The following is a 27550-nucleotide window of genomic DNA, read 5'->3' as shown; positions in this document are numbered from 1 at the left end:
ACGATACTGCATAACGATACTGCATAATGATACTGCATAATGATAGTGCATAACGATACTGCATAATGATACTGCATAACGATACTGCATAACGATACTGCATAATGATACTGCATAACGACAGTGCATAATGATACTGCATAATGATACTGCATAACGATACTGCATAACGATACTGCATAATGATACTGCATAACGATACTGCATAATGATACTGCATAACGACAGTGCATAATGATACTGCATAATGATACTGCATAACGATACTGCATAATGATACAACTGCATAACGATACTGCATAATGATACTGCATAACGATACTGCATAACGATACTGCATAATGATACTGCATAATGATACTGCATAATGATACTGCATAACGATACTGCATAACGATACTGCATAATGATACTGCATAACGATACTGCATAATGATACTGCATAACGATACTGCATAACGATACAACTGCATAATGATACTGCATAACGATACTGCATAACGATACAACTGCATAATGATACTGCATAACAATACTACTGCATAATGATACTGCATAACGATACTGCATAACGATACAACTGCATAATGATACTGCATAATGATACTGCATAATGATACTGCATAACGATACTGCATAATGATACTGCATAATGATACTGCATAATGATACTGCATAACAATACTGCAGAACGATACAACTGCATAACGATACTGCATAATGATTCTGCATAACGATACTGCATAACGATACTGCATAACGATACTGCATAATGATACTGCATAACGATACTGCATAATGATACTGCATAACGACAGTGCATAATGATACTGCATAACGATACTGCATAACGATACTGCATAACGATACTGCATAACGATTAGTGCATAACGATACTGCATAATGATACTGCATAACGATACTGCATAACGATACTGCATAATGATACTGCATAATGATTAGTGCATAACGATACTGCATAATGATACTGCATAACGATACTGCATAACGATACTGCATAATGATACTGCATAATGATTAGTGCATAACGATACTGCATAACGATACTGCATAATGATACTGCATAATGATTAGTGCATAACGATACTGCATAATGATACTGCATAATGATACTGCATAATGATTAGTGCATAACGATACAACTGCATAATGATACTGCATAATGATACTGCATAACGATACTGCATAACGATACTGCATAATGATACTGCATAATGATACTGCATAACGATACAACTGCATAACGATACAACTGCATAACGATACTGCATAATGATACTGAATAACGATACTGCATAACGATACTGCATAACGATACTGCATAACGATACTGCATAACGATACTGCATAACGATACTGCATAATGATACTGCATAATGATACTGCATAACGATACTGCATAACGATACTGCATAACGATACTGCATAATGATACTGCATAATGATACTGCATAATGATACTGCATAATGATACTGCATAATGATAACTGCATAATGATACTGCATAACGATACTGCATAATGATACTGCATAACGATACTGCATAATGATACTGCATAATGATACTGCATAACGATACTGCATAATGATACTGCATAACAATACTACTGCATAATGATACTGCATAACGATACTGCATAACGATACTGCATAACGACAGTGCATAATGATACTGCATAACGACAGTGCATAATGATACTGCATACTGATTACTGATTACTGGTCCTTCTGTAGCACAGTTGGTAGAGCATGGCGCTTGTAACGCCAGGGTAGTGGGTTGATTCTGGGACCACCCATACGTAGAATGTATGCACACATGACTGTAAGTCGCTTTGGATAAAAGTGTCTGCTAAATGGCATATATTATTATATTATTATATTATAACGATACAGCATAATGATACTGCATAATGATACTGCATAACGATACTGCATAATGATACTGCATAATGATACTGCATAATGATACTGCATAACGATACTGCATAATGATACTACTGCATAACGATACTGCATAATGATACTGCATAATGATACAACTGCATAACGATACTGCATAATGATACTGCATAACGATACTGCATAACGATACTGCATAATGATACTACTGCATAACGATACTGCATAACAATACTGCATAATGATACTGCATAATGATACTGCATAACGATACTGCATAATGATACTGCATAATGATACTGCATAACGATACAACTGCATAACGATACTGCATAATGATACTGCATAATGATACTGCATAATGATACTGCATAACGATACTGCATAATGATACTGCATAACGATACTGCATAACGATACTGCATAATGATACTGCATAACGATACTGCATAACGATACTGCATAATGATACTGCATAATGATACTACTGCATAATGATACTGCATAATGATACTGCATAACGATACTGCATAATGATACTGCATAACGATACTGCATAACGATACTGCATAACGATACTGCATAACGATACTGCATAACGATACTGCATAACGATACTGCATAACGATACTGCATAATGATACTGCATAATGATACTGCATAACGATACTGCATAACGATACTGCATAACGATACTGCATAACGATACTGCATAATGATACTGCATAATGATACTGCATAACGATACTGCATAACGATACTGCATAATGATACTACTGCATAATGATACTGCATAATGATACTGCATAACGATACTGCATAACAATACTGCATAATGATACTGCATAATGATACTGCATAACGATACTGCATAATGATACTGCATAACGATACTGCATAACGATACTGCATAACGATACTGCATAATGATACTGCATAACGATACTGCATAACGATACTACTGCATAACGATACTACTGCATAACGATACTACTGCATAATGATACTACTGCATAATGATACTACTGCATAACGATACTGCATAATGATACAATATAATGATACTACTGCATAATGATACTAGTGCATAACGATACTACTGCATAACAATACTGCATAATGATACTACTGCATAATGATACTGCATAACGATACTGCATAATGATACTGCATAACGATACTGCATAATGATACTACTGCATAACGATACTGCATAACGATACTGCATAATGATACTGCATAACGATACTGCATAATGATACAATATAATGATACTACAGCATCACGATACTACTGCATAACAATACTGCACAATGATACTACTGCATAACGATACTACTGCATAACGATACTACTGCATAACGATACTGCATAATGATACTAGTGCATAACGATACTACTGCATCACGGTACTACTGCATAACGATACTGCATAATGATACTAGTGCATAATGATACTACTGCATCACGATACTGCATAATGATACTACTGCATAACGATACTGCATAATGATACTACTGCATAACGATACTACTGCATAATGATACTACTGCATAACGATACTACTGCATAATGATACTACTGCATAACGATACTGCATAATGATACTACTGCATAACGATACTACTGCATAACGATACTACTGCATAACGATACTACTGCATAACGATACTACTGCATAACGATACTGCATAATGATACTACTGCATAACTATACTGCATAACGATACTACTGCATAACGATACTACTGCATAACTATACTGCATAACGATACTGCATAACAGTACTGCATAACAGTACTGCATAACAATACTACTGTATAACAATAATACTGCATAATGCTACTGCATAATGATACTACTGCATAACGATACTACTGAATAATGATAATGCATAATGATACTGCATAACTATACTGCATAACAATATTACTGCATAACGATACTACTGCATAACTATACTGCATAACGATACTACTGCACAATGATACTGCATAACGATACTGCATAATGATACTGCACTATAAAGGGATTAGGGTGGCATTTGGATGGCATCCTGCACTTTATAGGGATTAGGGTGCCATTTGGAAGGTATTTTTAGACACAGGTACAGGTAGGCGTTGGTGTCTAGACAAACAGCTTGTCTAACAGGAACAGGATGGTCTAGTCTAACAGGAGCATGATGGCCTTGTCTAACAGGAACAGGATGGCATTGTTTAACAGGAACAGGAACAGGATGGCCTTGTCTAACAGGAACAGGATGGTCTTGTCTAACAGGAGCATGGTGGCCTTGTCTAACAGGAACAGGATGGCCTTGTCTAACAGGAACAGGATGGCCTTGTCTAACAGGAACAGGATGGCCTAGTCTATAAGGAACATGATGGCCTTGTCTAACAGGAACAGGGTGGTTTTATCTAACAGGCACAGGATCGTCTTGTCTAACAGGAACAGGATGGTCTTGTCTAACAGGAACAGGATGGCCTTGTCTAACAGGAACAGGATGGTCTTGTCTAACAGCAACAGGATGGCCTTGTCTAACAGGAACAGGATGGCCTTGTCTAACAGGAACAGGATGGCCTTGTCTAACAGGAACAGGATGGCCTTGTCTAACAGGAACAGGATGGCCTTGTCTAACAGGAACATGATGGCCTTGTCTAACAGGAACAGGATGGCCTTGTCTAACAGGAACAGGATGGCCTTGTCTAACAGGAACAGGATGGCCTTGTCTAACAGGAACAGGATGGTCTTGTCTAACAGCAACAGGATGGCCTTGTCTAACAGGAACAGGATGGCCTTGTCTAACAGGAACAGGATGGTCTTGTCTAACAGGAACATGATGGCCTTGTCTAACAGGAACAGGATGGCCTTGTCTAACAGGAACAGGATGGCCTAGTGTAACAGGAACAGGATGGCCTAGTCTAACAGGAACAGGATGGCCTACTCTAACAGGAACAGGATGGTCTTGTCTAACAGGAACAGGATGGTCTTGTCTAACAGGAACAGGATGGTCTTGTGCCACAGACAGACATCAGACAATGACAGTGGCATGCTGAACACTAGGCACAGTAGGGGAGGGAGAGTAGGGACAGCAGGGGGAGAGGAGGAGAGGAGGGACAGCAGGAAGGGACAGCAGGGGGAGAGGAGGGACAGCATGGGGGGAGGAGGTATAGCATGGGGGGAGGAGGAACAGAGGGAGGGAGGGACATGATGGGAGGAAGGAGGGATGGAGGGACATTAGGGAAGGAGGGAGGGACAGGAGGGAGGAAGAAAGGAGAGGAGGGACAGGAGGGACAGAGGAGGGACAGGAGGGGGAGAGGAGGGACAGCAGGGAGGTAGGAGGGACAGGAGGGAGGGACAGAAGCACAGCATGGGGGGAGGAGGGACATGAGGGAGGGACAGAGGGAGGAAGGAGGGATGGAGGGACAGGAGGGAAGGAGGGAGGGACAGGAGGGGCGGGGGGAGGGAGAGACAAAGGCTTTATTATCATTATCTACGGTCAAGCAGCAAGCACATCCAGCTTTGAAAATAATAGAAGTTTCACTGTATGCCTCATAACTCATTGTTACAGTCCAACCTCAAGCCTGAACAATACTGCTGTACCCTGCAAACCAACACCCATAGAGGATTAAATTCTCAACTGACAAAAATGTAGAAATTCTTCAAAATACACTTTAAGCCGACTACAACGCCACCCCAAACAATATATTCAACATATCTCCCCACCACTATCTCTCTCTCCCCACCACTATCTCTCTCTCTCCCTCTCTCTCCCCACCACTATCTCTCTCTCCCCACCACTATCTCTCTCTCCCCACCACTATCTCTCTCTCCCCACCACTATCCCACCACTATCTCTCTCTCCCCCCACCACTATCTCTCTCTCCCCACCACTATCTCTCTCCCCACCACTGTCTCTCTCTCCCCACCACTATCTCTCTCTCCACTCCTCTCACCACTATCTCTCTCCCCCACCACTATCTCTCTCTACCCACCACTATCTCTCTCTCCCCACCACTATCTCTCTCTCCCCACCACTATCTCTCTCCCCACCACTATCTCTCTCTCCCCACCACTATCTCTCTCTCCCCCACCACTATCTCTCTCCCCCACCACTCTCTCTCCCCACCACTATCTCTCTCTCCCCCCACTCTCTCTCCCCCCACCACTATCTCTCTCTCCCCACCACTATCTCTCTCCCCACCACTATCTCTCTCTCCCCACCACTATCTCTCTCTCCCCACCACTATCTCTCTCTCCCCACCACTATCTCTCTCTCCCCACCACTATCTCTCTCTCCCCACCACTATCTCTCTCTCCCCACCACTATCTCTCTCCCCACCACTATCTCTCTCTCCCCACCACTATCTCTCTCTCCCCACCACTATCTCTCTCCCCACCACTATCTCTCTCCCCACCACTATCTCTCTCTCCCCACCACTATCTCTCTCTCCCCACCACTATCTCTCTCTCCCCACCACTATCTCTCTCTCCCCACCACTATCTCTCTCTCCCCACCACTATCTCTCTCCCCAACACTATCTCTCTCTCCCCACCACTATCTCTATCTCCCCACCACTATCTCTCTCCCCACCACTATCTCTCTCTCCCCACCACTATCTCTCTCTCCCCACCACTATCTCTCTCCCCCACCACTATCTCTCTCTCCCCCACCACTGTCTCTCTCTCCCCACCACTATCTCTCTCTCTCCCACCACTGTCTCTCTCTCCCCCACCACTATCTCTCTCTCCCCACCACTATCTCTCTCCCCCCACCACTATCTCTCTCCCCCACCACTATCTCTCTCTCCCCCCCACCACTGTCTCTCTCTCCCCCACCACTCTCTCTCTCCCCACAACTGTCTCTCTCTCCCCACCACTATCTCTCTCTCCCCCCACCACTGTCTCTCCCCCCACCACTATCTCTCTCTCCCCACCACTATCTCTCTCCCCCACCACTGTCTCTCTCTCCCACAACTGTCTCTCTCTCCCCACCACTATCTCTCTCCCCACCACTCTCTCTCTCCCCACCACTGTCTCTCTCTCCCCACCACTATCTCTCTCTCCCCACCACTGTCTCTCTCTCCCCACCACTGTCTCTCTCTCCCCACCACTGTCTCTCTCTCCCCACCACTGTCTCTCTCCCCACCACTGTCTCTCTCTCCCCACCACTGTCTCTCTCTCCCCACCACTATCTCTCTCTCCCACCACTATCTCTCTCTCCCCACCACTATCTCTCTCCCCACCACTATCTCTCTCTCCCCACCACTATCTCTCTCCCCACCACTATCTCTCTCTCCCACTACCACTGTCTCTCTCTCCCCACCACTGTCTCTCTCTCCCCACCACTATCTCTCTCTCCCCACCACTATCTCTCTCCCCACCACTATCTCTCTCTCCCCACCACTATCTCTCTCCCCCCACCACTATCTCTCTCTCCCCACCACTGTCTCTCTCTCCCCACCACTGTCTACCCACCACTATCTCTCTCCTCGCACCACTATCTCTCTCTCCCCACCACTGTCTCTCTCTCCCCACCACTATCTCTCTCTCCCCACCACTATCTCTCTCTCCCAACCACTATCCCTCTCCATCTCTCTCCTCATATCTCTCTCTCTATCTCAACCGTCCTATCTCTTTCTCTCTCTCTTCCCCTGATGTCCATTAGGCTACATGCATGCTATATGGGTAGGCTACATGCATGCTATATGGGTAGGCTACATGCATGCTATATGGGTAGGCTACATGCATGCTATATGGGTAGGCTACATGCATGCTATATGGGTAGGATACATGGATGCTATATGGGTAGGCTACATGCATGCTATATGGGTAGGCTACATGCATGCTATATGGGTAGGCTACATGCATGCTATATGGGTAGGCTACATGCATGCTATATGGGTAGGCTACATGCATGCTATATGGGTAGGATACATGGATGCTATATGGGGAGGCTACATGCATGCTATATGGGTAGGCTACATGCATGCTATATGGGTAGGATACATGCATGCTATATGGGTAGGCATGTGTCCTATAGGAAGACCACTGTTAACACTGAGGAGGTGTGTCCTAGTAGGAAGACCACTGTTAACACTGAGGAGGTGTGTCCTAGTAGGAAGACCACTGTTAACACTGAGGAGGTGTGTCCTAGTAGGAAGACCACTGTTAACACTGAGGTGGTGTGTCCTAGTAGGAAGACCACTGTTAACACTGAGGCGGTGTGTCCTATAGGAAGACCACTGTTAACACTGAGGTGGTGTGTCCTATAGGAAGACCACTGTTAACACTGAGGTGGTGTGTCCTATAGGAAGACCACTGTTAACACTGAGGCGATGTATCCTATAGGAAGACCACTGTTAACACTGAGGTGGTGTATCCTATAGGAAGACCACTGTTAACACTGAGGAGGTGTGTCCTAGTAGGAAGACCACTGTTAACACTGAGGTGGTGTGTCCCAGTAGGAAGACCACTGTTAACACTGAGGTGGTGTGTCCTAGTAGGAAGACCACTGTTAACACTGAGGTGGTGTGTCCTAGTAGGAAGACCACTGTTAACACTGAGGTGGTGTGTCCTAGTAGGAAGACCACTGTTAACACTGAGGAGGTGTGTCCTATAGGAAGACCACTGTTAACACTGAGGTGGTGTCCTAGTAGGAAGACCACTGTTAACACTGAGGAGGTGTGTCCTATAGGAAGACCACTGTTAACACTGAGGTGGTGTCCTAGTAGGAAGACCACTGTTAACACTGAGGAGGTGTGTCCTATAGAAAGACCACTGTTAACACTGAGGTGGTGTCCTAGTAGGAAGACCACTGTTAACACTGAGGTGGTGTGTCCTAGTTGGAAGACCACTGTTAACACTGAGGTGGTGTGTCCTATAGGAAGACCACTGTTAACACTGAGGAGGTGTCCCTAGTAGGAAGACCACTGTTAACACTGAGGAGGTGTGTCCTAGTAGGAAGAAGACCACTGAGGAGGTGTGTCCTAGTAGGAAGACCACTGTTAACACTGAGGTGGTGTGTCCTAGTAGGAAGACCACTGTTAACACTGAGGAGGTGTGTCCTATAGGAAGACCACTGTTAACACTGAGGAGGTGTGTCCTAGTAGGAAGACCACTGTTAACACTGGAGGTGTGTCCTAGTAGGAAGACCACTGTTAACACTGAGGTGGTGTGTCCTAGTAGGAAGACCACTGTTAACACTGAGGAGGTGTGTCCTATAGGAAGACCACTGTTAACACTGAGGAGGTGTGTCCTAGTAGGAAGACCACTGTTAACACTGAGGAGGTGTGTCCTAGTAGGAAGACCACTGTTAACACTGAGGAGGTGTGTCCTAGTAGGAAGACCACTGTTAACACTGAGGTGGTGTGTCCTATAGGAAGACCACTGTTAACACTGAGGAGGTGTGTCCTATAGGAAGACCACTGTTAACACTGAGGAGGTGTGTCCTAGTAGGAAGACCACTGTTAACACTGAGGAGGTGTGTCCTAGTAGGAAGACCACTGTTAACACTGAGGAGGTGTGTCCTAGTAGGAAGACCACTGTTAACACTGAGGTGGTGTGTCCTATAGGAAGACCACTGTTAACACTGAGGAGGTGTGTCCTAGTAGGAAGACCACTGTTAACACTGAGGAGGTGTGTCCTAGTAGGAAGACCACTGTTAACACTGAGGTGGTGTGTCCTAGTAGGAAGACCACTGTTAACACTGAGGAGGTGTGTCCTATAGGAGGACCACTGTTAACACTGAGGAGGTGTGTCCTAGTAGGAAGACCACTGTTAACACTGAGGTGGTGTGTCCTAGTAGGAAGACCACTGTTAACACTGAGGAGGTGTGTCCTATAGGAGGACCACTGTTAACACTGAGGAGGTGTGTCCTAGTAGGAAGACCACTGTTAACACTGAGGTGGTGTGTCCTAGTAGGAAGACCACTGTTAACACTGAGGAGGTGTGTCCTAGTAGGAAGACCACTGTTAACACTGAGGAGGTGTGTCCTATAGGAAGACCACTGTTAACACTGAGGTGGTGTGTCCTAGTAGGAAGACCACTGTTAACACTGAGGAGGTGTGTCCTAGTAGGAAGACCACTGTTAACACTGAGGAGGTGTGTCCTATAGGAAGACCACTGTTAACACTGAGGAGGTGTGTCCTATAGGAAGACCACTGTTAACACTGAGGTGGTGTGTCCTATAGGAAGACCACTGTTAACACTGAGGTGGTGTCTCCTAGTAGGAAGACCACTGAGGTGGTGTCTCCTAGTAGGAAGACCACTGAGGTGGTGTCTCCTAGTAGGAAGACCACTGAGGTGGTGTCTCCTAGTAGGAAGACCACTGAGGTGGTGTGTCCTAGTAGGAAGACCACTGAGGTGGTGTCTCCTAGTAGGAAGACCACTGAGGTGGTGTCTCCTAGTAGGAAGACCACTGAGGTGGTGTGTCCTAGTAGGAAGTCCACTGTGTGCAGCTCACCCTGCACTAACATACCTAAATAACATGAGCATATCTACTTCTGCTGAGCTGTAAAGCAATGAAAACAATCAAGCATCCCAGAAAAGTGCTCAAAAAGTATCCCATGTTAACATATGTAGCCTAAGAAACCTAAGGTTCATGAAATTAATAACTTAGTCTGACTATCTCTGAAACTCACTTAGATAATACCTTTCATTATACAATGGTAGCAATACATGGCTATAACATCTACAGAAAATACAGAAATGCCAATGGTGGAGGTGTTGCTGTTTATATTCAGAACCACATTCCTGTAAATATTAGAGAGGATCTCATGTTAAATACTGTTGAAGTCATATGGCTACAGGTTAATCTGCCTCACCTAAAGCCCATTCTGGTGGGAACCTGCTATAGACCTCCAAGCGCTAACAATCAGTATCTGGATAATGTGTGTGATATCAACAGAGGTATACTTTCTGGGTGATTTAAATATTGACTGGCCTTCATCAAGCTGCCCACTCAAGGAAAAGCTTCAAACTGTAACCAGTGTCTGCAACGTGGTTCAGGTTATCAGTCAACCTACCAGGGTAGTTACAAACAGCACAGGAATGACATCATCAATATGTATTGATCACATCTTTACTAATGTTGCAGAAATGTACTTTAAAGCAGTATCCAAATCCATAGATGTAGTGATCACAATATACTATCCATATCTAGGAAAACCAAAGTTCCAAAGGCTGGGCCTAATATAGTGTATAAGAGGACAGGCTGGGCCTAATATAGTGTATAAGAGGTCAGGCTGGGCCTAATATAGTGTATAAGAGGTCAGGCTGGGCCTAATATAGAGTATAAGAGGTCAGGCTGGGCCTAATATAGTGTATAAGAGGTCAGGCTGGGCCTAATATAGTGTATAAGAGGACAGGCTGGGCCTAATATAGTGAATAAGAGGTCAGGCTGGGCCTAATATAGTGTATAAGAGGTCAGGCTGGGTCTAATATAGTGAATAGAGGTCAGGCTGGGCCTAATATAGTGTAATAAGAGGTCAGGCTGGGCCTAATATAGTGTATAAGAGGACAGGCTGGGCCTAATATAGTGTATAAGAGGTCAGGCTGGGGCCTAATATACTGTATAAGAGGTCAGGCTGGGCCTAATATAGTGTATAAGAGGTCAGGCTGGGCCTAATATAGTGTATAAGAGGAGGACAGGCTGGGCCTAATATAGTGTATAAGAGGTCAGGCTGGGTCTAATATAGTGTATAAGAGGTCAGGCTGGGCCTAATATAGTGTATAAGAGGTCAGGCTGGGCCTAATATAGTGTATAAGAGGTCGGGCTGGGCCTAATATAGTGTATAAGAGGTCAGGCTGGGCCTAATATAGAGTATAAGAGGTCAGGCTGGGCCTAATATAGTGTATAAGAGGTCAGGCGGGGCCTAATATAGTGTATAAGAGGTCAGGCGGGGCCTAATATACTGTATAAGAGGTCAGGCTGGGCCTAATATAGTGTATAAGAGGTCAGGCTGGGCCTAATATAGTGTATAAGAGGTCAGGCTGGGCCTAATATAGTGTATAAGAGGTCAGGCTGGGCCTAATATAGAGTATAAGAGGTCAGGCTGGGCCTAATATAGTGTATAAGAGGTCAGGCGGGGCCTAATATACTGTATAAGAGGTCAGGCTGGGCCTAATATAGTGTATAAGAGGTCAGGCTGGGCCTAATATAGTGTATAAGAGGTCAGGCTGGGCCTAATATAGTGTATAAGAGGACAGGCTGGTCCTAATATAGTGAATAAGAGGTCAGGCTGGGCCTAATATAGTGTATAAGAGGTCAGGCTGGGCCTAATATAGTGAATAAGAGGTCAGGCTGGGCCTAATATAGTGAATAAGAGGTCAGGCTGGGCCTAATATAGTGTATAAGAGGTCAGGCTGGGCCTAATATAGTGAATAAGAGGTCAGGCTGGGCCTAATATAGTGTATAAGAGGTCAGGCTGGGTCTAATATAGTGTATAAGAGGTCAGGCTGGGCCTAATATAGTGTATAAGAGGTCAGGCAGGGCCTAATATAGTGTATAAGAGGTCAGGCTGGGCCTAATATAGTGTATAAGAGGTCAGGCTGGGCCTAATATAGTGTATAAGAGGTCAGGCTGGGCCTAATATAGTGTATAAGAGGTCAGGCTGGGCCTAATATAGTGTATAAGAGGTCAGGCTGGGCCTAATATAGTGTATAAGAGGTCAGGCTGGGCCTAATATAGTGTATAAGAGGACAGGCTGGGCCTAATATAGTGTATAAGAGGACAGGCTGGGCCTAATATAGTGTATAAGAGGACAGGCTGGGCCTAATATAGTGTATAAGAGGTCAGGCTGGGCCTAATATAGTGTATAAGAGGTCAGGCTGGGCCTAATATAGTGTATAAGAGGACAGGCTGGGCCTAATATAGTGTATAAGAGGACAGGCTGGGCCTAATATAGTGTATAAGAGGACAGGCTGGGCCTAATATAGTGTATAAGAGGTCAGGCTGGGCCTAATATAGTGTATAAGAGGACAGGCTGGGCCTAATATAGTGTATAAGAGGTCAGGCTGGGCCTAATATAGTGTATAAGAGGACAGGCTGGGCCTAATATAGTGTATAAGAGGTCAGGCTGGGCCTAATATAGTGTATAAGAGCTCAGGCTGGGCCTAATATAGTGTATAAGAGGACAGGCTGGGCCTAATATAGTGTATAAGAGGTCAGGCTGGGCCTAATATAGTGTATAAGAGGACAGGCTGGACCTAATATAGTGAATAAGAGGTCAGGCTGGGCCTAATATAGTGAATAAGAGGTCAGGCTGGGCCTAATATAGTGTATAAGAGGTCAGGCTGGGCCTAATATAGTGTATAAGAGGTCAGGCTGGGCCTAATATAGTGTATAAGAGGACAGGCTGGTCCTAATATAGTGAATAAGAGGTCAGGCTGGGCCTAATATAGTGTATAAGAGGTCAGGCTGGGCCTAATATAGTGAATAAGAGGTCAGGCTGGGCCTAATATAGTGAATAAGAGGTCAGGCTGGGCCTAATATAGTGTATAAGAGGTCAGGCTGGGCCTAATATAGTGAATAAGAGGTCAGGCTGGGCCTAATATAGTGTATAAGAGGTCAGGCTGGGTCTAATATAGTGTATAAGAGGTCAGGCTGGGCCTAATATAGTGTATAAGAGGTCAGGCAGGGCCTAATATAGTGTATAAGAGGTCAGGCTGGGCCTAATATAGTGTATAAGAGGTCAGGCTGGGCCTAATATAGTGTATAAGAGGTCAGGCTGGGCCTAATATAGTGTATAAGAGGTCAGGCTGGGCCTAATATAGTGTATAAGAGGTCAGGCTGGGCCTAATATAGTGTATAAGAGGTCAGGCTGGGCCTAATATAGTGTATAAGAGGTCAGGCTGGGCCTAATATAGTGTATAAGAGGACAGGCTGGGCCTAATATAGTGTATAAGAGGACAGGCTGGGCCTAATATAGTGTATAGGAGGTCAGGATGGGTCTAATAAAGTGTATAAGAGGAGAGGCTGGGCCTAATATAGTGTAAAAGAGGTCAGGCTGGGCCTAATATAGTGTTTAAGAGGACAGGCTGGGCCTAATATAGTGTTTAAGAGGACAGGCTGGGCCTAATATAGTGTTTAAGAGGTCAGGCTGGGCCTAATATAGTGTTTAAGAGGACAGGCTGGGCCTAATATAGTGTATAAGAGGTCAGGCTGGGCCTAATATAGTGTATAAGAGGACAGGCTGGGCCTAATATAGTGTATAAGAGGTCAGGCTGGGCCTAATATAGTGTATAAGAGGTCAGGCTGGGCCTAATAGTGTATAAGAGGTCAGGCTGGGCCTAATATAGTGTATAAGAGGACAGGCTGGGCCTAATATAGTGTATAAGAGGTCAGGCAGGGCCTAATATAGTGTATAAGAGGTCAGGCTGGGCCTAATATAGTGTATAAGAGGTCAGGCAGGGCCTAATATAGTGTATAAGAGGTCAGGCTGGGCCTAATATAGTGTAGAAGAGGTCAGGCTGGGCCTAATATAGTGTATAAGAGGTCAGGCTGGGCCTAATATAGTGTATAAGAGGACAGGCTGGGCCGAAAGTAGTGTATAAGAGGTCAGGCTGGGCCTAATATAGTGTATAAGAGGACAGGCTGGGCCTAATATAGTGTATAAGAGGTCAGGCTGGGCCTAATATAGTGTATAAGAGGTCAGGCTGGGCCTAATATAGTGTATAAGAGGTCAGGCTGGGCCTAATATAGTGTATAAGAGGTCAGGCTGGGCCTAATATAGTGTTTTAGAGGACAGGCTGGGTCTAATATAGTGTATAAGAGGTCAGGCTGGGCCTAATATAGTGTATAAGAGGTCAGGCTGGGCCTAATATAGTGAATAAGAGGTCAGGCTGGGCCTAATATAGTGAATAAGAGGTCAGGCTGGGCCTAATATAGTGAATAAGAGGTCAGGCTGGGCCTAATATAGTGTATAAGAGGTCAGGCTGGGCCTAATATAGTGAATAAGAGGTCAGGCTGGGCCTAATATAGTGTATAAGAGGTCAGGCTGGGTCTAATATAGTGTATAAGAGGTCAGGCTGGGCCTAATATAGTGTATAAGAGGTCAGGCAGGGCCTAATATAGTGTATAAGAGGTCAGGCTGGGCCTAATATAGTGTATAAGAGGTCAGGCTGGGCCTAATATAGTGTATAAGAGGTCAGGCTGGGCCTAATATAGTGTATAAGAGGTCAGGCTGGGCCTAATATAGTGTATAAGAGGTCAGGCTGGGCCTAATATAGTGTATAAGAGGTCAGGCTGGGCCTAATATAGTGTATAAGAGGTCAGGCTGGGCCTAATATAGTGTATAAGAGGACAGGCTGGGCCTAATATAGTGTATAAGAGGACAGGCTGGGCCTAATATAGTGTATAGGAGGTCAGGATGGGTCTAATAAAGTGTATAAGAGGAGAGGCTGGGCCTAATATAGTGTAAAGAGGTCAGGCTGGGCCTAATATAGTGTATAAGAGGAGAGGCTGGGCCTAATATAGTGTTTAAGAGGACAGGCTGGGCCTAATATAGTGTATAAGAGGTCAGGCTGGGCCTAATATAGTGTATAAGAGGACATGCTGGGCCTAATATAGTGTATAAGAGGTCAGGCTGGGCCTAATATAGTGTATAAGAGGTCAGGCTGGGCCTAATATAGTGTATAAGAGGTCAGGCTGGGCCTAATATAGTGTATAAGAGGTCAGGCTGGGCCTAATATAGTGTATAAGAGGTCAGGCTGGGCCTAATATAGTGTATAAGAGGTCAGGCTGGGCCTAATATAGTGTATAAGAGGACAGGCTGGGCCTAATATAGTGTATAAGAGGACAGGCTGGGCCTAATATAGTGTATAAGAGGTCAGGATGGGTCTAATAAAGTGTATAAGAGGAGAGGCTGGGCCTAATATAGTGTAAAAGAGGTCAGGCTGGGCCTAATATAGTGTATAAGAGGAGAGGCTGGGCCTAATATAGTGTTTAAGAGGACAGGCTGGGCCTAATATAGTGTATAAGAGGTCAGGCTGGGCCTAATATAGTGTATAAGAGGACAGGCTGGGCCTAATATAGTGTATAAGAGGTCAGGCTGGGCCTAATATAGTGTATAAGAGGACAGGCTGGGCCTAATATAGTGTATAAGAGGTCAGGCTGGGCCTAATATAGTGTATAAGAGGTCAGGCTGGGCCTAATATAGTGTATAAGAGGTCAGGCTGGGCCTAATATAGTGTATAAGAGGACAGGCTGGGCCTAATATAGTGTATAAGAGGTCAGGCAGGGTCTAATATAGTGAATAAGAGGTCAGGCTGGGCCTAATATAGTGTATAAGAGGTCAGGCTGGGCCTAATATAGTGTATAAGAGGTCAGGCTGGGCCTAATATAGTGTACAAGAGGTCAGGCTGGGCCTAATATAGTGTATAAGAGGTCAGGCTGGGCCTAATATAGTGTATAAGAGGACAGGCTGGGCCTAATATAGTGTATAAGAGGTCAGGCTGGGCCTAATATAGTGTATAAGAGGACAGGCTGGGCCTAATATAGTGTATAAGAGGTCAGGCTGGGCCTAATATAGTGTATAAGAGGTCAGGCTGGGCCTAATATAGTGTATAAGAGGTCAGGCTGGGCCTAATATAGTGTATAAGAGGTCAGGCTGGGCCTAATATAGTGTTTTAGAGGACAGGCTGGGTCCTAATATAGTGTATAAGAGGTCAGGCTGGGCCTAATATAGTGTATAAGAGGTCAGGCTGGGCCTAATATAGTGTATAAGAGGTCAGGCTGGGCCTAATATAGTGTATAAGAGGTCAGGCTGGGCCTAATATAGTGTATAAGAGGTCAGGCTGGGCCTAATATAGTGTATAAGAGGTCAGGCTGGGCCTAATATAGTGTATAAGAGGTCAGGCTGGGTCTAATATAGTGTATAAGAGGTCAGGCTGGGCCTAATATAGTGTATAAGAGGTCAGGCTGGGCCTAATATAGTGTATAAGAGGTCAGGCTGGGCCTAATATAGTGTATAAGAGGTCAGGCTGGGCCTAATATAGTGTATAAGAGGTCAGGCTGGGCCTAATATAGTGTATAAGAGGTCAGGCTGGGCCTAATATAGTGTATAAGAGGTCAGGCTGGGCCTAATATAGTGTATAAGAGGTCAGGCTGGGCCTAATATAGTGTTTAAGAGGTCAGGCTGGGCCTAATATAGTGTATAAGAGGACAGGCTGGGCCTAATATAGTGTATAAGAGGACAGGCTGGGCCTAATATAGTGTATAGGAGGTCAGGATGGGTCTAATAAAGTGTATAAGAGGAGAGGCTGGGCCTAATATAGTGTAAAAGAGGTCAGGCTGGGCCTAATATAGTGTATAAGAGGAGAGGCTGGGCCTAATATAGTGTTTAAGAGGACAGGCTGGGCCTAATATAGTGTATAAGAGGTCAGGCTGGGCCTAATATAGTGTATAAGAGGACATGCTGGGCCTAATATAGTGTATAAGAGGTCAGGCTGGGCCTAATATAGTGTATAAGAGGACAGGCTGGGCCTAATATAGTGTATAAGAGGTCAGGCTGGGCCTAATATAGTGTATAAGAGGTCAGGCTGGGCCTAATAGTGTATAAGAGGTCAGGCTGGGCCTAATATAGTGTATAAGAGGACAGGCTGGGCCTAATATAGTGTATAAGAGGTCAGGCAGGGCCTAATATAGTGTATAAGAGGTCAGGCTGGGCCTAATATAGTGTATAAGAGGTCAGGCAGGGCCTAATATAGTGTATAAGAGGTCAGGCTGGGCCTAATATAGTGTATAAGAGGTCAGGCTGGGCCTAATATAGTGTAGAAGAGGTCAGGCTGGGCCTAATATAGTGTATAAGAGGTCAGGCTGGGCTAATATAGTGTATAAGAGGTCAGGCTGGGCCTAATATAGTGTTTTAGAGGACAGGCTGGGTCTAATATAGTGTATAAGAGGTCAGGCTGGGCCTAATATAGTGTATAAGAGGTCAGGCTGGGCTTAATATAGTGTATAAGAGGTCAGGCTGGGCCTAATATAGTGTATAAGAGGTCAGGCTGGGCCTAATATAGTGTATAAGAGGTCAGGCTGGGCCTAATATAGTGTATAAGAGGTCAGGCTGGGCCTAATATAGTGTATAAGAGGTCAGGCTGGGCCTAATATAGTGTATAAGAGGTCAGGCTGGGCCTAATATAGTGTATAAGAGGTCAGGCTGGGCCTAATTAGTGTATAAGAGGACAGGCTGGGCCTAATATAGTGTATAAGAGGACAGGCTGGGCCTAATATAGTGTATAGGAGGTCAGGATGGGTCTAATAAAGTGTATAAGAGGAGAGGCTGGGCCTAATATAGTGTAAAAGAGGTCAGGCTGGGCCTAATATAGTGTATAAGAGGAGAGGCTGGGCCTAATATAGTGTTTAAGAGGACAGGCTGGGCCTAATATAGTGTATAAGAGGTCAGGCTGGGCCTAATATAGTGTATAAGAGGACATGCTGGGCCTAATATAGTGTATAAGAGGTCAGGCTGGGCCTAATATAGTGTATAAGAGGTCAGGCTGGGCCTAATATAGTGTATAAGAGGTCAGGCTGGGCCTAATATAGTGTATAAGAGGTCAGGCTGGGCCTAATATAGTGTATAAGAGGTCAGGCTGGGCCTAACATAGTGTATAAGAGGTCAGGCTGGGCCTAATATAGTGTATAAGAGGACAGGCTGGGCCTAATATAGTGTATAAGAGGACAGGCTGGGCCTAATATAGTGTATAGGAGGTCAGGATGGGTCTAATAAAGTGTATAAGAGGAGAGGCTGGGCCTAATATAGTGTAAAAGAGGTCAGGCTGGGCCTAATATAGTGTATAAGAGGAGAGGCTGGGCCTATAGTGTTTAAGAGGACAGGCTGGGCCTAATATAGTGTATAAGAGGTCAGGCTGGGCCTAATATAGTGTATAAGAGGACATGCTGGGCCTAATATAGTGTATAAGAGGTCAGGCTGGGCCTAATATAGTGTATAAGAGGACAGGCTGGGCCTAATATAGTGTATAAGAGGTCAGGCTGGGCCTAATATAGTGTATAAGAGGTCAGGCTGGGCCTAATAGTGTATAAGAGGTCAGGCTGGGCCTAATATAGTGTATAAGAGGACAGGCTGGGCCTAATATAGTGTATAAGAGGTCAGGCTGGGCCTAATATAGTGTATAAGAGGTCAGGCTGGGCCTAATATAGTGTATAAGAGGTCAGGCTGGGCCTAATATAGTGTATAAGAGGTCAGGCTGGGCCTAATATAGTGTAGAAGAGGTCAGGCTGGGCCTAATATAGTGTATAAGAGGTCAGGCTGGGCCTAATATAGTGTATAAGAGGACAGGCTGGGCCGAATGTAGTGTATAAGAGGTCAGGCTGGGCCCTAATATAGTGTATAAGAGGACAGGCTGGGCCTAATATAGTGTATAAGAGGTCAGGCTGGGCCTAATATAGTGTATAAGAGGTCAGGCTGGGCCTAATATAGTGTATAAGAGGTCAGGCTGGGCCTAATATAGTGTATAAGAGGTCAGGCTGGGCCTAATAAGTGTTTTAGAGGACAGGCTGGGTCTAATATAGTGTATAAGAGGTCAGGCTGGGCCTAATATAGTGTATAAGAGGTCAGGCTGGGCCTAATATAGTGAATAAGAGGTCAGGCTGGGCCTAATATAGTGAATAAGAGGTCAGGCTGGGCCTAATATAGTGTATAAGAGGTCAGGCTGGGCCTAATATAGTGAATAAGAGGTCAGGCTGGGCCTAATATAGTGTATAAGAGGTCAGGCTGGGTCTAATATAGTGTATAAGAGGTCAGGCTGGGCCTAATATAGTGTATAAGAGGTCAGGCAGGGCCTAATATAGTGTATAAGAGGTCAGGCTGGGCCTAATATAGTGTATAAGAGGTCCAATCTGGGCCTAATATAGTGTATAAGAGGTCAGGCTGGGCCTAATATAGTGTATAAGAGGTCAGGCTGGGCCTAATATAGTGTATAAGAGGTCAGGCTGGGCCTAATATAGTGTATAAGAGGTCAGGCTGGGCCTAATATAGTGTTTAAGAGGTCAGGCTGGGCCTAATATAGTGTATAAGAGGACAGGCTGGGCCTAATATAGTGTATAAGAGGACAGGCTGGGCCTAATATAGTGTATAGGAGGTCAGGATGGGTCTAATAAAGTGTCAAGAGGAGAGGCTGGGCCTAATATAGTGTAAAAGAGGTCAGGCTGGGCCTAATATAGTGTATAAGAGGAGAGGCTGGGCCTAATATAGTGTTTAAGAGGACAGGCTGGGCCTAATATAGTGTATAAGAGGACAGGCTGGGCCTAATATAGTGTATAAGAGGTCAGGCTGGGCCTAATATAGTGTATAAGAGGTCAGGCTGGGCCTAATAGTGTATAAGAGGTCAGGCTGGGCCTAATATAGTGTATAAGAGGACAGGCTGGGCCTAATATAGTGTATAAGAGGTCAGGCAGGGCCTAATATAGTGTATAAGAGGTCAGGCTGGGCCTCTATAGTGTATAAGAGGTCAGGCAGGGCCTAATCTGTATAAGAGGTCCTGGGCCTCTTCCCTCTGTGTAAAGAGGTCACTGGGCCTAATATAGTGTATAAGAGGTCAGGCTGGGCCTAATATAGTGTATAAGAGGACCAGGCTCTTGTAGTGTATAAGAGGTCAGGCTGGGCCTAATATAGTGTATAAGAGGACAGGCTGGGCCTAATATAGTGTATAAGAGGTCAGGCTGGGCCTAATATAGTGTATAAGAGGTCAGGCTGGGCCTAATATAGTGTATAAGAGGTCAGGCTGGGCCTAATATAGTGTATAAGAGGTCAGGCTGGGCCTAATATAGTGTTTTAGAGGACAGGCTGGGTCTAATATAGTGTATAAGAGGTCAGGCTGGGCCTAATATAGTGTTAAGAGGTCAGGCTGGGCCTAATATAGTGTATAAGAGGTCAGGCTGGGCAATATAGTGTATAAGAGGACAGGCTGGGGCTAATATAGTGTATAAGAGGTCAGGCTGGGCCTAATATAGTGTATAAGAGGTCAGGCTGGGCCTAATATAGTGTATAAGAGGACAGGCTGGGCCTAATATAGTGTATAAGAGGACAGGCTGGGCCTAATATAGTGTATAAGAGGTCATACAATAGGTTTTGTAGTAATTCCTCCGTTGACGATGTAAATAATATTTGCTGGTCTGTGGTGTATAATGAGGAGCAACCAGAGGCTGCTGGTCTGTGGTGTGTAATGAGGAGCAACCAGACGCTGCTGGTCTGTGGTGTGTAATGAGGAGCAACCAGACGCTGCTGGTCTGTGGTGTGTAATGAGGAGCAACCAGACGATGATGGTCTGTGGTGTGTAATGAGGAGCAACCAGACGCTGCTGGCCTGTTGTGTATAATGAGGAGCAACCAGACGCTGCTGGTCTGTGGTGTGTAATGAGGAGCAACCAGACGCTGCTGGTCTGTGGTGTGTAATGAGGAGCAACCAGACGCTGCTGGTCTGTGGTGTGTAATGAGGAGCAACCAGACGCTACTGGTCTGTGGTGTATAATGAGGAGCAAACAGACGCTGCTGGTCTGTGGTGTGTAATGAGGAGCAACCAGACGCTGCTGGTCTGTGGTGTGTAATGAGGAGCAACCAGACGCTACTGGTCTGTGGTGTATAATGAGGAGCAAACAGACGCTGCTGGTCTGTGGTGTGTAATGAGGAGCAACCAGATGCTGCTGGTCTGTGGTGTGTAATGAGGAGCAACCAGACGCTACTGGTCTGTGGTGTATAATGAGGAGCAAACAGACGCTGCTGGTCTGTGGTGTGTAATGAGGAGCAACCAGATGCTGCTGGTCTGTGGTGTGTAATGAGGAGCAACCAGACGCTGCTGGTCTGTGGTGTATAATGAGGAGCAAACAGACGCTGCTGGTCTGTGGTGTGTAATGAGGAGCAACCAGACGCTGCTGGTCTGTGGTGTATAATGAGGAGCAACCAGACGCTGCTGGTCTGTGGTGTGTAATGAGGAGCAACCAGACGCTGCTGGTCTGTGGTGTGTAATGAGGAGCAACCAGACGCTGCTGGTCTGTGGTGTGTAATGAGGAGCAACCAGACACTGCTGGTCTGTGGTGTATAATGAGGAGCAAACAGACTTTGCACTTGACACATTTATGAAACTACGTATTCCAGTTACTAATAAGCACCCATTCAGAAAATGACTGTAAAAACGGTCAAATCCCCTTGGATTGATGAGGAATTGAAACATTGTATGGTGGAGAGGGATGAGGAATTGAAACATTGTATGGTTGAGAGGGATGAGGAATTGAAACATTGTATGGTTGAGAGGGATGAGGAATTGAAACATTGTATGGTGGAGAGGGATGAGGAATTGAAACATTGTATGGTTGAGAGGGATGAGGAATTGAAACATTGTATGGTGGAGAGGGATGAGGAATTGAAACATTGTATGGTGGAGAGGGATGAGGAATTGAAACATTGTATGGTGGAGAGGGATGAGGAATTGAAACATTGTATGGTGGAGAGGGATGAGGAATTGAAACATTGTATGGTTGAGAGGGATGAGGAATTGAAACATTGTATGGTGGAGAGGGATGAGGAATTGAAACATTGTATGGTTGAGAGGGATGAGGAATTGAAACATTGTATGGTGGAGAGGGATGAGGAATTGAAACATTGTATGGTGGAGAGGGATGAGGAATTGAAACATTGTATGGTGGAGAGGGATGAGGAATTGAAACATTGTATGGTTGAGAGGGATGAGGAATTGAAACATTGTATGTGGAGAGGGATGAGGAATTGAAACATTGTATGGTGGAGAGGGATGAGGAATTGAAACATTGTATGGTGGAGAGGGATGAGGAATTGAAACATTGTATGGTTGAGAGGGATGAGGAATTGAAACATTGTATGGTGGAGAGGGATGAGGAATTGAAACATTGTATGGTGAGAGGGATGAGGAATTGAAACATTGTATGGTGGAGAGGGATGAGGAATTGAAACATTGTATGGTGGAGAGGGATGAGGAATTGAAACATTGTATGGTTGAGAAGGATGAGGAATTGAAACATTGTATGGTTGAGAAGGATGATGAATTGAAACATTGTATGGTTGAGAGGGATGAGGAATTGAAACATTGTATGGTGGAGAGGGATGAGGAATTGAAACATTGTATGGTGGAGAGGATGAGGAATTGAAACATTGTATGGTGGAGAGGGATGAGGAATTGAAACATTGTATGGTGGAGAGGGATGAGGAATTGAAACATTGTATGGTTGAGAGGGATGAGGAATTGAAACATTGTATGGTGGAGAGGGATGAGGAATTGAAACATTGTATGGTGGAGAGGGATGAGGAATTGAAACATTGTATGGTGGAGAGGGATGAGGAATTGAAACATTGTATGGTGGAGAGGGATGAGGAATTGAAACATTGTATGGTGGAGAGGGATGAGGAATTGAAACATTGTATGGTTGAGAGGGATGAGGAATTGAAACATTGTATGGTTGAGAGGGATGAGGAATTGAAACATTGTATGGTGGAGAGGGATGAGGAATTGAAACATTGTATGGTGGAGAGGGATGAGGAATTGAAACATTGTATGGTGGAGAGGGATGAGGAATTGAAACATTGTATGGTTGAGAGGGATGAGGAATTGAAACATTGTATGGTGGAGAGGGATGAGGAATTGAAACATTGTATGGTGGAGAGGGATGAGGAATTGAAACATTGTATGGTTGAGAGGGATGAGGAATTGAAACATTGTATGGTGGAGAGGGATGAGGAATTGAAACATTGTATGGTTGAGAGGGATGAGGAATTGAAACATTGTATGGTTGAGAGGATGAGGAATTGAAACATTGTATGGTTGAGAGGGATGAGGAAACATTGTAGGTGGAGAGGGATGAGGAATTGAAACATTGTATGGTGGAGAGGGATGAGGAATTGAAACATTGTATGGTGGAGAGGGATGAGGAATTGAAACATTGTATGGTTGAGAGGGATGAGGAATTGAAACATTGTATGGTTGAGAGGGATGAGGAATTGAAACATTGTATGGTGGAGAGGGATGAGGAATTGAAACATTGTATGGTGGAGAGGGATGAGGAATTGAAACATTGTATGGTGGAGAGGGATGAGGAATTGAAACATTGTATGGTGGAGAGGGATGAGGAATTGAAACATTGTATGGTGGAGAGGGATGAGGAATTGAAACATTGTATGGTGGAGAGGGATGAGGAATTGAAACATTGTATGGTTGAGAGGGATGAGGAATTGAAACATTGTATGGTGGAGAGGGATGAGGAATTGAAACATTGTATGGTGGAGAGGGATGAGGAATTGAAACATTGTATGGTGGAGAGGGATGAGGAATTGAAACATTGTATGGTTGAGAGGGATGAGGAATTGAAACATTGTATGGTGGAGAGGGATGAGGAATTGAAACATTGTATGGTGGAGAGGGATGAGGAATTGAAACATTGTATGGTTGAGAGGGATGAGGAATTGAAACATTGTATGGTGGAGAGGGATGAGGAATTGAAACATTGTATGGTTGAGAGGGATGAGGAATTGAAACATTGTATGGTTGAGAGGGATGAGGAATTGAAACATTGTATGGTTGAGAGGGATGAGGAATTGAAACATTGTATGGTGGAGAGGGATGAGGAATTGAAACATTGTATGGTTGAGAGGGATGAGGAATTGAAACATTGTATGGTTGAGAGGGATGAGGAATTGAAACATTGTATGGTTGAGAGGGATGAGGAATTGAAACATTGTATGGTGGAGAGGGATGAGGAATTGAAACATTGTATGGTGGAGAGGGATGAGGAATTGAAACATTGTATGGTTGAGAGGGATGAGGAATTGAAACATTGTATGGTTGAGAGGGATGAGGAATTGAAACATTGTATGGTTGAGAGGGATGAGGAATTGAAACATTGTATGGTTGAGAGGGATGAGGAATTGAAACATTGTATGGTTGAGAGGGATGAGGAATTGAAACATTGTATGGTTGAGAGGGATGCGACAAAAGGAATGGCAATGAAGTCTGGCAGCACAACTGATTGTTAAACGTCCTGCAAATTGAGAAATCATGTGACTAAACTGAATATAAAGAAGAAAGTACACTATGAAACAACGGTTAAATAACATAAAGAATGATAGTAAAAAGCTTTGGGGCACCTTAAATGAAATGTTGGGAAAAAAGTCTATCTCAGCTCCATCATTCATTGAATCAGATGGTTCATTCATTACAGAGCCTACTGATATTGTCAACTACTTTAAACATTTTTTAATTGGTAAGATTAGCAAACTTAGGCATGACATGCCACCAACAAATGCTGACACTACACATCCAAGTATATCAGACCAAATTATGAAATACAAGAACTGTACTTTTGAATTCCATAAAGTGCTAATTGTTTACTCCATGTGTATGTAACTCTATGTTGTTGTTTGTGTCACACTGCTATGCTTTATCTTGGCCAGGGCGCAGTTGTAAATGAGAACTTGTTCTCAACTAGCCTACCTGGTTAAATAAAGGTGTTCTCAACTAGCCTACCTGGTTAAATAAAGGTGTTCTCAACTAGCCTACCTGGTTAAATAAAGGTGTTCTCAACTAGCCTACCTGGTTAAATAAAGGTGTTCTCAACTAGCCTACCTGGTTAAATAAAGGTGTTCTCAACTAGCCTACCTGGTTAAATAAAGGTGTTCTCAACTAGCCTACCTGGTTAAATAAAGGTGTTCTCAACTAGCCTACCTGGTTAAATAAAGGTGTTCTCAACTAGCCTACCTGGTTAAATAAAGGTGAAAAAAAAAAAAAAAAAAAAAAAAGTCAGTGTGTATCAACAATGACAAGCCAGCAGGGTCTGACAACTTGTATGGAAAATTACTGAAGATAATAGCGAACAATATTGCCACTCCTATTTACCATATCTTCAATTTAAGCCTCTGAGAAAGTGTGTTCCCTCAGGTCTGGAGGGAAGCGAAAGTCATTCCTCTACCCAAGAATATTAAAAACCCCTTTACTGGCTCAAATAGCCGACCAATCAGACTGCTACCAACCCTTAGTAAACAACTGGAAAAAACTTGTGTTTGACCAGATGCAATGCTATTTCACAGTAAACAAATTGACAACATAATTGCAGCATGCTGATAGAGAAGGACACTCAACAAGCACAGCACTTACACACATGACTGATGATTGGCTGAGAAAAATTGATGATAAAAAGATTGTGTGGGCTGTATTGTTAGACTTCAGTGTGTCTTTTGACATTATCGATCATAGTCTGCTGCTGGAAAAACGTATCTGTTATGGCTTCACACCCCCTGCTATATTGTGGGTAAAGAGTTAAACGGCCTAACAGAACACAGAGGGTGCTCTTTAACGGAAGACTAATGGCAGAATCAGGAATTGTCTAGGTCCCTTATTTTTTTCAATCTAATTTAGCATATCTGATTCAGCTAGTTAAAAGGTATTGTTGAGTAGCTAATAAATAGAACCAGGTGTGTTAAATTAGGGTTGAAAACTGAAAACCCACAGCGCAGTATATCTCCAGGAAGAGGGTTGGGCAGCTCTATTGTAGAGTGACAGAAGACTGCTTCTGCCAGCATTACCAAACATGTACATTGTATTTAATAATTCAGCCTTGACTCCTATTTATATCATGTAATGTTGCCTCTCTTAAACCCCCTCTCTCACACGGCTATGGAATGATTCAATGAAACAAAGCACTTGTCTGGTAGTGTTATTCCATGGTCATATAGGACAAGAGGAGAGGAGAAAATTGCATTGATATCTTTAGTCAAAATTAGTATTTCAAATGGATTTAAAATAGTAGGCTAATTAGCAGGGCATGTTCAAGATTTTTTTTACATTTTACCTTTATTTTACTAGGCAAGTCAGTTAAGAACAAATTCTTATTTTCAATGACGGCCGAGGATCAGTGGGTTAACTGCCTGTTCAGGAGCAGAACAACAATTTGCCAGCTCGGGGATTCGAACTTGCAACCTTTCGTTTACTAGTCCAACGCTCTAACCACTAGGCTACCCTGCCACCCCATTAGCAGGGGATGATACCTGTTCATCAACAGGGGATGATACATATCTGTCATGGTCAAATCTGATTTATTTGCCCTCACATAGTTTTTAGACTGTTATTTGGTAAATATTGCTGCTTGCTAGCTACTCTGTGAGAGTTTAACAAGAACATGTGGTAGCTAACTAGCGAGCTTGGTAACTGCTTAAAAACATGTGGTAGCTAGCTTGGTAACTGTATAAAAACATGTGGTAGCTAACTAGCGAGCTTGGTAACTGCTTAAAAACATGTGGTAGCTAACTAGCGAGCTTGGTAACTGCTTAAAAACATGTGGTAGCTAACTAGCGAGCTTGGTAACTGCTTAAAAACATGTGGTAGCTAGCTAGCTTGGTAACTGTTTAAAAACATGTGGTAGCCAGCGAGCTTGGTAACTGTATAAAAACATGTGGTAGCTAGCTAGCTTGGTAACTGTATAAAAACATGTGGTAGCTAGCTAGCTTGGTAACTGTATAAAAACATGTGGTAGCTAACTAGCGAGCTTGGTAACTGCTTAAAAACATGTGGTAGCTAACTAGCGAGCTTGGTAACTGCTTAAAAACATGTGGTAGCTAACTAGCGAGCTTGGTAACTGCTTAAAAACATGTGGTAGCTA

General features: G+C 44.0%; 1 protein-coding gene and 1 long non-coding RNA gene across 4 annotated transcripts in view; one reads left to right on the top strand and one right to left on the bottom strand.

Moving 5' to 3' along the window:
* Positions 1-27550, bottom strand: part of nectin1b (nectin cell adhesion molecule 1b) — a 419153-nt gene that overhangs the window by 221047 nt on the left and 170556 nt on the right. The window lies entirely within an intron of this gene.
* LOC127908941 (uncharacterized) lies at positions 11097-15751 on the top strand. Of its 2 annotated transcripts, none has more exons than XR_008069131.1 (3): positions 11097-11157; positions 12619-12866; positions 15623-15751. It is a non-coding gene; the product is annotated as an uncharacterized LOC127908941 (long non-coding RNA). The 2 variants fall into 2 exon arrangements; XR_008069132.1 differs by lacking the exon at positions 11097-11157 and adding an exon at positions 12402-12463.

The sequence above is a fragment of the Oncorhynchus keta genome, chromosome 18 (assembly GCF_023373465.1).
Source record: "Oncorhynchus keta strain PuntledgeMale-10-30-2019 chromosome 18, Oket_V2, whole genome shotgun sequence".
In the NCBI taxonomy this organism is placed as follows: Eukaryota; Metazoa; Chordata; class Actinopteri; order Salmoniformes; family Salmonidae; genus Oncorhynchus; species Oncorhynchus keta.
Note: the sequence above shows the minus strand (reverse complement) of the source record. Positions and strands in the feature narration are given on the sequence as shown.